The following is a 10,786-nucleotide window of genomic DNA, read 5'->3' as shown; positions in this document are numbered from 1 at the left end:
AATATCGAGCTCGCTGAAGCTGGTTCTCAACTATATCAAGGAAATAGCCAATGTGAGTACGGAAAATATGTTCATGTTCAGTATACTCAGTATAATTGTTTAGGTATAAAATGGGAGCGTTTAAATCAAAAGCACTGAATTGATGGTAAATAGTTCAGTCATGTTGATAAAGTTTTTGCATCATTACGTAACGCTCGAGTTTCAACCAATTGCAATCTAAGAGTCATGCAACGTTTTAAGTCGTCTCTGCATAAACACTTCACGGTTGGAAACAAATAATTTATTCGTATCACGGTATACTCGGTGAGTACATACATCATGTTGGAACACTTCCGCGGACAGACTTTAAACCAACGGTCCAAACGGCCTGTTGGTCCTTCAGAGCCCGGGCAATCCGTATTACGCTCACAATGCCCTCTCCTTGGCGTGCCCAGCAAAGCAGTTCCGCCTGTTCTTCAGCCTTTGTTGACATGGAATGGTGAAAGCGTTATTCTCCATCTTAACAGGTGCCTTGAAGGTGCCTTGAGGTGCCTTGAAGAGTGGAATTTGACATGAAGCAAGCTCTTGTTGACAAACTTTGTCAAAGGTCACTTCTTGCCACCTGAAAAAAATAAAGCATGACAATTGGCATCTTCAATCCATGAGTGGCCTATAATTCCATTTATGTCTAAAAAAATTGAATGTTTCGCTAGAGAGCTATTTTTATATAAATTGACTTTTTCAACTTACACACATTTGAGCCAGCTCTAACAAGTAACGAAGCATTGTATCACATGTTTGTTAGAGGTGTTGCAGCAGATGCCGTTTGACGATCGAAATCCCATGAAGTGGTATCATATTGATTTAAATCCCATGAAGTTATATCATATTGATTTAAATCATATGTCAGAACCATCATAAATTGTATGAGAGCATCTAACGCACCTCTTTTGCCGCCCTTTTCTTTCGTGGCGGCCTCCTTCTTGGGGGCGGCCTCCTTGGCAGGCTTCTTGTCCTCCTTGGACGGGGAGCCGGCTGGCTCGGTGTCTCCGCCCTCCTTCTCTGTGAAGGAAGGGGCAAAAGTAAATGTGGATGACTAACGGTGACGAGATGACTCATGACTGATCGACAGATCTGAAGGATGACGCGACGACTTATCGAAGGATGACGAGATGACTGATCGACAGATCTGAAGGCCACAGTGCTATAAGCAGAATTATCGCATGGGCAAACGGCTAACAGGCGATCAGCTTGCACCGAAGAAAAACACTTTACAACGATAAATATTGTGGATAAACGTAGCAAAGACTCGTATGTTCTTGGCCGACATAGCTATAGATTGACAGGTCATTCAATTTTTAACAGGAGACTGTAATCACCGAAGTGACTCCTGCTGAATCAATATCTGGAGTCAGTGCATGCTTGTTGCTGGGACGGGGGGCTGCCTGTTGCTGGACGGCTCAAACCAGCACTTCAGTAGACCAAGATGGCGCATAGGTCGGGAGGGTCGGGCGATGCCGGCAATGCAGGCGGTCGGGAGGGACTTACAGCTAACAACGAGTAACTTTACTCCCGTTTAGAGCGGTTTTCTTACTAGGCGATAAAAACGATAATAAATAGTAATCTTATCCGCCCAAGATCTGTCGTTTTATTTTTACAGGGAGGACATATTGTGTGATTCTATATTTCTTACATTTTTTATGATTATATATTCCCAAATCCCACCAGGTCTTTGGGTATGCCCTAATGATTCACAAAAAAAAGGATTGCGCCTTTATGGAATCTCACAGATTGCTTTGTTCTGAACAGTTTTCGTTACTTTCGGTATTTTCGCTTATGACGTTACGGTCTTTTTCATGAAGGTTTGAAACGAAATGATATAAACAATAAACCATATCAGAGCCGCAGAATGTTTGGAATTAGTAAGGCGAGGGGATGTGGGTCTGGGCGGCTAGGAGACGAGCCACATCCACACGGGATGAGCCACGCCCACACCAACTGCCACCCCACCGCACGAGAGACTGTCCCGAAGGAGCTATGTAATGATGTGGGCTGCCCAGCCCGTGACAGGAAGCCTGAGCCGTGGAGGATACGAATTTTCGCGACCTAAGGATAGAACAGTTGGATTTAAGATACGTTTTTTCATAGTTAGGCCCTTTCGGTCTGACGAGACCATATCAATATCAGAGCCGGAAGGATGATAGGAATAAGGGGGAGACATTGGTCTGGACAGGCACCCTGGTGCTTCGCCGGGGCTGAGCCTTTATCCAGTGGACAGGCCACCCAGCCCCGTAACACTCACTGCGCCCGGCTACGGGCGTGCTACTATGTGAGCTTCCCGCATGGGATAAGGCTGCCCGTCCAGCCCGGAACAGGGGTTTGAGGCGTGGGAGAGAGGGATTTGACTGTCTTGAGGATGGAAACGACGGCACGGAGGACATAAGAATAAGTGATGTTGCTTTTCGTTCAGCCTAACAGAATCATGGCGACCGAGAGATGGGTGCGCCTCTCCCCTTCCCGATGGGACCAGAGAATGCATGCAGCCGATGCTGCAAGTTCGCCGGAAAGCAAGCATGCACGGAGCGCACGCAGCCAGCGAAAGGTCTGAGAGGGGCGACTTGATGGCCTGCAGTACTCACTGGGTCCTCCCTTCTTCATATTGGTCACTGAGAAACCACAACTAGCGGCCACAGTCTCCCAATGGTAAATGACGAGCCCGCCGCCAGGACAGGAGCCCAGGAGAGGTCGTCAGAGCTCAGATGGCGCTAGTATCCAGCCCATGGTTCGATTCGACCCGTCACGACGGTAGCGCCGACTGGTGGCCGTCCCGTGAACTGAGCTGTGGCGTCGCCGCCGCCGCTACCGTTAGCTGCAAACCAGAAATAACCAGAGCCGGCTACAGCGCAGTTTGACTATCGATTCAGATCGACCGAGGGGGTCCGAGCTCAGGGGGGGGGGCTGAGACAGCACCAGCCTCCGGAGCTCGGAGTGCCGCGCCTCATAGCCTGATACAGGCATTCATGTAACCCGTTTTCGGAGAATGACTCACGTTATGTATGGCCTGCCGGGAGGCGTAGAAATGTTTGCAGAAATACACGAAACATATCGGCAGGACAATGCCGCACGAGGATGCTAAGAAGTATGGTGGCGATGATGTTTGCAGATGACTTCGAATGGTGATTGAATTTGCATATAGCAGTGATAGATGACGGATTCGTCGAGGGTACCTCCCTCAATCTTCATATTATACACAATACAGGGGCCGCTAGTGTCCCCACCAGGGGCCGCTAGTGTCACCACCAGGGGCCGCTAGTGTTACCGCCAGGGGCCGCTAGTGTCACCACCAGGGGTCACTAGTGTTACCGTCAGGGGCCGCTAGTGTTACCGTCAGGGGCCGCTAGTGTCACCACCAGGGGCCGCTAGTGTTACCGTCAGGGGCCACTAGTGTCGCCCCCAGGGGCCACTAGTGTCACCCCCAGGGGCCGTTATCCTATAGGCTCCAGCATAATGATAATGTAAGATCAACCATCTTATCATGTCGTACTTTCATATTACCGGTATTTGGCGCAGCATGCATGATGATATGGTATATTGACAAGTGCACATCTGAGTCAACGAAATGGTTAAAGGGACCCTTCCACCTTAACCCGCGCCCCACTGGGGTCTGCGTATAACACGCCCTACTGGGGGGGCTATTCATAGCCCCCCCCCTCCTAACTCCGAAACTACTGGGCCGATCGTCAAAATTCAAACGGCGTCTGATAGCCCCGGAAAAACTGTCGAACGAAACCTAATTTCATTGACCTCGAGGTCACCGATGACGTCACAGGTCAGGTCAACGTAAAAATCATTAGCATTTTGGCTTCTTCACGTTTTGGGCTCTGGCCGCCGTCTTACAAGTCAGATCAGGCTCATTTTTGGTTCACACACTCGTGAACGGATGCTCTAGATACTCTGGGGGTACCAAACGTGTACTTTGATTTTCAGGTCAATGTCAGGTCATCACAGGTCACGAAAATATTATATCATCCGTCGGTCACGTGACACATGTTTTATGGTCCATTTAGGCCAAACATTTCGAATTTGATGTCGTCTGTGTCATTCGAGGTCATTTTGAGTCAAATTTAGCTCAGGTCAGGTCACTTTCAGGTCAAAAAAGGTCAAATTTTGAAGTTATAATTTTTCAACAAAAAAGGTGTCTATTGGATGCAGTTTGAGCTCAGGAACACGATGGTGCTATTTATATTGGCGTACGATGTCAAATTTGTGCTGAAAAATTGATTTGAAAAATTAATAATTGTTAATTTTTTGCAATAACGCGTATAACTTGGCCATTTTTGAAGATATTTAGCTAAAACTTGCTACACCTAGTCATAATAATGCGTTCTATCACATATATTCCGGTTTTTTCGAAAAGTCAAAAAGTTTTTGAAAAAAAATGTAAAAATATAAATTTTGAATTTTATTATATAAAATTTTCGAAATTTTCAAAATTTTAAAAATCCGAGATAGCAGTTTGATAGCGCAGTCTATTCTGAGTCCGCTCATGCAAAGAAATTGGATCTGGCTTAAAAACTGAGCTCTTGGGAGCGAATGCCGTAGTTCAATGTTTTGCGTCGAAATCGGCCGAACATAACGTCACTCTGACGTCATTTCCGGCCGACCTATGGTAGGTACGAAGTTCAAATTTTGACACAAGGTGTCAAATTGATGCAGCCGAAGGTGCTGAAAGTTTGGCGTTGATACGTCAAGCGGTTTGGAAGTTATTGCAGAAAAACGGGAGGGGGGCTATAAATAGCCCCCCCCCCCCCAGTGGGGCGCGGGTTAACATTAGTTTTGAGTTGAGACAGCCAAATTGGTGGCCATGGCCTGCAAATACCGGTTTGGACACTCACAACATCGAAAAATGCTTTAATTCGGAGATATGGAATTTCAAACTTGCAGTTTTTGGATTCTAAGGGGCTAATGCATTGGGATGCCCCCTTAGAATTTGTGACGTCAGCGGTGATCTAACGATTTTTAAATCTTAGACTGAAATCATCGTTAAAGGGACTATCCCACCTTTAACATGGGGTTTGAGTTGAGATAGCCAAGTTTGCGGCGAGGTTCAGAAACCACTATCAATCTAGGTTGCAACCCCCGCGGCCTCTTGGTGTTGAAGAAATTCGTTCCCTTCATTTGAAAATGGGCCTTGTACAAGGCCCTATCTTCAACATGGAGCGACCGTTAGTGTGACGTCACCTCGTTTAGTCATTCTGATTTAAATGGGTTTGTTCGTTGAAAAATCGCTTAACCCGCGCCGGGCCGGGGGGGGGGGGTGTTTGAACACCCCCCCTTGCGGTTTTTCGCAGATATATCAAAAACGGCGGCGCGGAGCGCCGCCGTTTTTGGCACACCTGTTCCTGCATCTTTTCCGCACATGTTGTGAAAATTTCAGACCCAGGTCACCTTAGGTCAGGTCACCAGGTCACGCCAAGTGACCTCACCTCAGAAAAAATAAGAATGCTCGTCATAGCTACACCGACTGAACGATTGCCTTGAAACTTTCAGCGGTTGATTAGAGCAACACTATCTATAAAATGTATATCTCGGAATTTTGATATCGGTGACCTAAGGTCAGGTCAATTTTGCGGCCTCTCCATTATAAGTCAATGGGAGAAAATTGAAAAGCGTCTGTTTTGCACGAACGCTATTCTAGACACGCTCAAACATCGAGATGTAGGTAAAATAGACACACTGAACCAGAAAATGGCAACTGTGACCCCTCGTTATGTCCCCGAGGTCATTTCAGGTCACGAACAGAATCTAACAGTTTTTCGATGATAACTTCTGATAGAGGCGTGCTAGAGCACTGAAAACGCCTTAGATGTGTTCGGCTCGACGTTGCGGATCGACTGATATGCAACATGACCTTTTCCGGTCAGGTCATGACCTTGACCTGAGTTCAAATTTCAAGTTGACCTTTCAAGGTCAGCTTATAGTTCATTCGACGCGTCTCGACGAGAGAAACACGATGCTGGCAAAAGTAATGTCATAGCTCTTTTGAGTCAAAAGGTATCGCCGAAAAACCAATTTTCGTAAAAACGGCTATTTTTGGAGTTTTTGCCCTCTGGAGGCTAAACCGTTAACCTGAGGTCAAATCTGAGAACAATACTCAGAAAGGTCTGTAAAAGGGCTATCGAATGCGCTTTTTTGCGGCGCTGTAGCTCTATCGGTTCCCGAGATAGCCGTTGGCAGTTTCCAAAATGTTGAAATAGTCAACATTTTACCTTTGGTGACCTCTGGTGACCTGACCTTTGACCTGACCCCAAAAAATGACCGAAGTGTTTTCGTCCTTATTTTTGAAGTTCTTTCGATTGCCGCTTACCGCGTGTCGCTACGTGGCCCAGGAGCTGAGTTAGAAGGGGGGGGGGGTGTTCAGACACCCCCCGCGGCCCGGCGCGGAATCTCAGAGCACCGGCCCGGCGCGGGTTAAAACTTGGTCTGAACTTTGTTGTGGTGCCTACAGAGTAAAAAGAATCAGCTTTATGACAGTAATGTGGCCTGGGCAAGGAGGTAATTTTGGGCTGTGACGTCACATATTTGAAAGTTTGTGTTTGGAATATGGGAAGCCTAAGATGTTTTTAATGAAAAATAAATGCCAGAACCGTGTTCCTGGTCATCCAATCTATAAAGTCGGGCACAATTTAACTGGTTTTAACAACATTTTAGAAGGTGGGATAGTCCCTTTAACACGTGGTGGTATACACTGATTTGCGCGCAACGTCTGCCGCACTTCAAGGCTGCCAAATTATTGCTTCCAAATAAAGTCGCTAGGAACAGGGAAGATCCCAAAAAGTAAACAAAAGTAAAAACCTAATATCTTGAAAACCAGTGAATATTTTTCGGTGAAATTTGGTAGATACTCATTTTTGATCTTTCTGAACCAAGGGACATCACTTTTATGCCAATTCATTAACTTTTTTGAAGGTGGGAGGGTCCCTTTAATTGGAAAGCCAAAGAGGAATGTTTGCGTCATTACAAACAGCCTGTTGGCTGTATGCAGACTGCGAAGCTCGATTAGCAACACAAGATTGCATCTAGTACACTGTAAAGGCCTAAGTCTTTATAAATTGGTTCAATAGTTACAACCACTATTATTATTACATAGACGTATTGATATAAATGAGAAAGGCAATGGGAACGTGTTGTTTTTATATTAAAATTGGTTACACACATGTGTAACCAATTTTAATATAAAAACAACACGCTCCCATTGCCTTTCCCATTTATATCAGTTACAACCACCGTGAATACCTTATTTCCTCTTTATCTGTGGGTATTGTGAAGACGGTCCAACTTCTGTCACTGAATTGATCGTCACCGTACGTTATACATACGAGTATGTGCACAGCCGGCAGGGTAAAGTAGAACCGTCAAAACTTCTAAAAAGTAGTAAGTAGTTGTATTTTTCGTCTTCTGTGAGGTTTCCAAAAGTACTTTTCGACAATCAGGCAATGTTTGTTTTGTTGGGTTAGGCCCTTTCGGTCCAATGAGACCATTTCAGAGCCGGGAGGATGATAGGATATAGGGGGAGACATTGGTCTGGGCAGGCACCCTAGTGAGTCGCCGGGGCTGAGCCCGTCCAGAGGACAGGCCACCCAGCCCCAAGGCACTCACTGCACCCGGCTACGGGGTGCGCTCCCTCGGGAGCAGCGGTCCCGCTCCAAGGGAGCAGCCCGCATGAGATAAAGTTGCCTGTCCAGCCCGGAGGGGGTTGCGGCGTGGAGAAGAAGGATTTCAGTATCCTGAGGATAGAAGCACGGAACGGTGATCAGGAAATGAGATTCAGTTAGACTTTCTAGAGCATGAACTGCACCTCATGTCGTCAAAGATAACACTTAAAGATAACAGATAACTCTTCCACTAGTGTTTGTAGGTATCTGAATTGAGATATGCAATGTTTGAAAACATTGGTAACCAAATTACTATAGCGGACTACCCTGCCAGATTCCGTAGCCAAATATCCGGCCGACGATGGCTATTTCTGCACTGTCGCTCGCTGGCTGACAGGCAAGCTGAATCGTCCTTCGCCGACTGGTAGCCGGCCAAGGTGAGTGTAGCGCCATCTACGCTCTCGCTGGCATCGTCCCCTGGCGGCGGACCCAGCAGTCAGCTCAGGAGGAGCTCCCGAGCAACCGCACGTGAAATCAGCACAAACCATGGGAAAAGGAGGACCTAGTGAGTACCCCAGCGGCTGCGTCCGCTTAGATGACAAGGACTGTGAAAGGTGGCATGTGCTGTGCGCTCGATGTTGTCTATAGCGGCTGTTCGGGACGCTGTTGTTTCCTCTGAGCTGGGGGCTCGGTGCGAAGTTGGCCGACGCGCCGACATTCCCGGGCAGCCTGCCCAGCGGTGACCGATCCGCCAGCGGACTGTGTTGTCATAAAGGAAGGCGGTGATGATACTTTGCGGGCAACTAACGGAAGGTCATTTGGCAATCATCGATATCATGCCTCGTTGACAGCTCCAGTTTATTCATACGATCAAAATCCGGCATGCGTTTTAAACTGATCCTAAACAAGTAATGTTCTGCTCATCAAAGTTTTTCACTATGTCCTTCCCAAGACACCTTATGCCACTAGGTCCTCCCAACTTCTATCCTTCCCAGTTTTGTCGTCCCAGACTGTGACCTGTCCTCCCTATAGCCTTGTCATCCCCAGCTTTGGTTTTGCTTTCGCCGGTGGCACTTCAGAATACGATCGATGATACCTACCAGTCAGACACAACTGAAGCCTAACAACATTCAGTCCACGGAAGTGTCTGTGACATTTTGACCTTCCTCTGCAACTGCCATCGCTAGCCTGGCCTGCCTCCTTACTTTTGACACAACCTATGACCTACCTGAAACACGCCTGACACACGTGATGCGCATGACACGCCTGTTCGTCTGACACACAACTGTCTCACTTCTCAGAGAAGGGTGGAGCCGCCCCTGCCGCCGATGCCGGCAAAGGAGACAAGAAGGCCCAAGGCAAGGGCGGAAAGGATGCCGGTGGAGCGAAAGACAACAAGGGCGGAAAGAAAGGCGAGTAGACCTACTAAATAAGTTGTTAATTATTACGAAAATGAACAGTCTCAGAAAGTCATTTCAATTTCTAGGTTTTTAAAGTGGTAAAAAGTTATTCACATATCACATGTGGTCATTCACTAAATATCGGCAAATTTATTAGCAAATTTCCTTATCATAATTTTATTATACATTAATCAATAATTAAGTATATTAAATATCCTTATACTACTTAGTACTTAACCCGCGCACCGACGGGGGTCTGCGCCAACTTCGCACCGAAGGGGGGGGGGCGGATGACCGCCCCCTGAGATCTCGAGAACGAAGCAAGATAGCGACAAGCGGTAAACGGCATCGGATACGCACGGACAAGGTCTACAATTTTTACAAAGGTCATTTTCAGGTCAGGTCAAAGATGACGTCACAGGGGTCGAAAAAGTCAAAATGGCGGCGCCAGATATGGAGAGAGTTTTTCTCGAATAACTTTTGAATTAGTCAAGATAGGAACAAACTAAGGGCATCATCGTGATCCTCTCGTCAATCCGCATCGAATGATATATATGTTGACCTCGAAAGGTCAAGGTCAAAGGTTGACCTCAGGTCACGTGACCTCGAGGTCATCATGTATATCATTCGATGCGTCTTGACGAGCTGAACACAATGAGACCATCCGCGCGGCTGTATCTTGTTCCTGTACGGAGTTATTGGCAAAAAAACGCTGGTGACCTTTGATGACGTCACATGACCTTACAGCTGCCCAACAGCAAAACAGACCTCAAGGTAGTGAAGGTTGATCGTATATGAAGTCATGTATGGTATATGGGGCCATTCCGACCCGTTTTAGTGGTAAAAACAGGGAGTTGATTTTCCCCCCATTGACTTATAATGGGGAGGTCGCGAAATTGACCTGACCTTAGGTCACCGATATCAAAATTTCGAGATAAACAAATTGTAGCTACTAATGACCTTATAACATCCCGCGACTTTCAAAGGCCTCCGACATCTACTGCAGCTCTGGCACGGTGACAAAGTTGCAAAAAAGTTACTTGAGGTTTGGTCATTCAAAGTGACCTGGTGACCTGACCTTAAAAGTTAGGCGGTTCAAACTTACACACCATGTGTAAAATTGATGAGAGAATAGTCGTACCAAATTTCGCGCCGCGGTTTTCCCGCTATCCGCGAAAAACCTCAGGGGGGGGGGCGGATATCCGCCCCCCCCCCCGTCGGTGCGCGGGTTAATTATTGTAGCAGATTCCGAGCCATCCGATGGAATAAAGGTCTGGGTCGAAGAGCCATCGCGGATCGCCATTCTCAGCTTTCAAAACAATCATTGTACTTTGTAGGTTTAGCTGGTGGCCTTTACCTATAGCTTACTCAAACAGGGATTCAGAAATAAGGAACAAACATGCAAACAAGCAAACTTGAAATTCACGTCTGTATATTCTGTTTCTTTTTCAGGTGGCAAGAAGTAGCCTCGGCTGAAACCCGTGATCAACGTGATCGTACTTCATCTATGCGGCGCATGGAGCGAAGCCATTTCCATGTCTGGAATATGCGTCTCAGCTCGCACTTCCAAAGCCAGCGAGCAGCTTGAAATTGGAATGACACATTGATTCAAGTCCCAACTCCCAAACTTGCTCGAAGAGCAAAAACATCGCGAATAATGGATCGAAGACTTGAGTGCGATTGGTGTGAAAAGAATCTCCATGAGTTTCTAGTTATTCTATCCAAAAGTGGCTAGAAAGCTGAAATGCGTGA

At 46.8% G+C, this 10,786-nt stretch overlaps 1 long non-coding RNA gene across 1 annotated transcript; it reads right to left on the bottom strand.

Annotated features, from left to right (window-relative positions):
• Nucleotides 1-280: 280 nt before the first annotated feature.
• Nucleotides 281-2,688, bottom strand: LOC122392898. Its single transcript, XR_006258600.1, has 3 exons — nt 2,619-2,688; nt 925-1,041; nt 281-601 (listed from the first exon to the last, which is right to left on the bottom strand). It is a non-coding gene; the product is annotated as an uncharacterized LOC122392898 (long non-coding RNA).
• Nucleotides 2,689-10,786: the final 8,098 nt, after the last annotated feature.

This window comes from Amphibalanus amphitrite, unplaced genomic scaffold (genome assembly GCF_019059575.1).
Source record: "Amphibalanus amphitrite isolate SeventyFive unplaced genomic scaffold, NRLGWU_Aamphi_draft 000505F_arrow, whole genome shotgun sequence".
In the NCBI taxonomy this organism is placed as follows: domain Eukaryota; kingdom Metazoa; phylum Arthropoda; class Thecostraca; order Balanomorpha; family Balanidae; genus Amphibalanus; species Amphibalanus amphitrite.
This window is presented reverse-complemented; position numbering and strand designations above follow the sequence as displayed.